The sequence below is a fragment of the Mustela erminea genome, chromosome 5, assembly GCF_009829155.1.
Source record: "Mustela erminea isolate mMusErm1 chromosome 5, mMusErm1.Pri, whole genome shotgun sequence".
Lineage (NCBI taxonomy): Eukaryota > Metazoa > Chordata > Mammalia > Carnivora > Mustelidae > Mustela > Mustela erminea.
In genome coordinates this window covers 110,729,447-110,731,337 of record NC_045618.1, presented here as the reverse complement: position 1 = coordinate 110,731,337, position 1,891 = coordinate 110,729,447, and the positions used below count along the sequence as shown (strand labels likewise).

Below are 1,891 nucleotides of genomic sequence, written 5' to 3'. Positions count from 1 at the left end.
GTAAAATCTTTTTAAAAAGAAACTTAAAATTGTTCATATTCTCTGTTCATTAATTCTACTATTAACAATTTAATTTGAAAAATTAAGGTGTTATAAATAGACAATCACTGTGTGTTATTTTGGGGCAATGGGTCATTCTCTACTTTCTCTCCCCCAGCACACCTGGAAATAACAAAGAGCCCCCAACATTCATTTTGTGCAACATGACTGATATCCTGACCACAGCTGACTGGACTACCACAGGTACCTGACCCGAGCTGGGCCATGACCTCCTTCCAGGGATCCCAACTGAACTCCTGGCTGCTCTCTGGAATCAAGACAATGCAAACATGAGGGCTTGATCTGCCATTTTGTACCACATGGCCTGGCCCTCAAAGAAATCCCCTCTTTAGTGTGACAAAAAAATTGGAGCACAATTACAGCAAGAGACAGAAACAAAAAAGAGCCCAGAGTCTTGCTGGTCTGCTGCGAGTCCCTGCTTACCGAGGTGAAGCACAGCCCTGTCCAACATTCTAACAATTCCCCTACTTTGCTTGGCTCAGTTGTTTAAGGGACTGCCTTTGGTTCAGGTCATGATCCGGAAGTCCTAGGATCGAATCCTGCATCAGGCTCCTTACTGCTTCTCCATTTGACCCTCCCTGCTCTCACGCTGTCTAATAAATAAATAAATAAATAAATAAATAATAAATAAATAAACAAAATCTAAAAAAATAGAGAGAGAGAGAACCATGCCTGTTCCCAAATATCCCAGCACTTAGAGAAGGAAGAGGGATATCCTACTTTCTGACTCTGGCCTGGAGTTGTACGGGGAAGGTGAGAAGGGATGGAAGGAAGAATCTAAATCGGTTGAACACTTATGAATTAAATAAAAATAATCTATCTGACTCACTTTGGATAATTCCTGGCCCATAATAAAGAATACCCTGGCTTCCTTTCAGCCGGAACCGCCATCTTCCAGTAACTGTCCAAAATGACCAACTCAAAGGGAAAGAGGGGAGGTACCCATTATATGTTCTCCAGGCCTTTTAGAAAACATGGACTTGTTCCTTTGTCCACATACATGCAAATCTACAAGAAAGGTGAGATTGTGGACATCAAGGGAACGGGCACTGTTCAAAAGGAATGCTCCACAAATGTTACCATGGCAAAACGGGAAGAGTCTACAATGTCACTCAGCATGCTGCTGGCATTGTTGTAAACAAATTAAGGGCAAGGTTCTTGCCAAGAGAATTAATGTACGCGTTGAGCATATTAAACATTCAAAGAGCCGAGATATCTTCCTGAAGCGTCTGAAGGAAAATGACCAGAAAAAGAAGGACGCCAACGAGAAAGGTACTTGGGTACAACTGAAGCGCTGGCCTGCTCCGCCAGGAGAAACACAGCTCGTGAGAACCAATGGAAATGAGCCCGAACTGCTGGAACCCACTCCCTGTGAATTCATGGCATGATAAATGTAAAGAAAATAAAAGACCTCAAGACTCTTTAAAAAAAAAGAAAAGAAAAGAAAAGAAAAAAGAATACCCTGAAGAGACAAACAAACACAAACCAGGTACCAAGCCAGGAGTGAATGGAGTTCTGAGTGTCACAAAGTTCAGCTTACATAGCATCTCCTCTTTTTCCTGAATTTTTTTCCATTTTCCTCTCCTGGTCACAGGATTTTACCCTGGGCTCTGGGCTTTCATAACAATTAGCCCTTGATCATAACATCTCATAAATACAGCAGAGAGATAGTATTTCTGTCTTACTCGGATCTGAATTTCCCCAGGGCCCAGGGTAGGTAGGGACTTAAATGTTTGGAATGAATGCATGAGGGAATGATTAAATTAAATAATGAAAGTTTTGGTTATGAAAGTTCTCCTATATTAAGTGTTTGAAAGGCTCATTGAAATGT

General features: G+C 41.5%; 1 pseudogene; it reads left to right on the top strand.

Annotated features, from left to right (window-relative positions):
• The first annotated feature begins 542 nt into the window (after window positions 1-542).
• On the top strand, window positions 543-1,453 carry LOC116591502 (annotated as a pseudogene).
• Window positions 1,454-1,891: the final 438 nt, after the last annotated feature.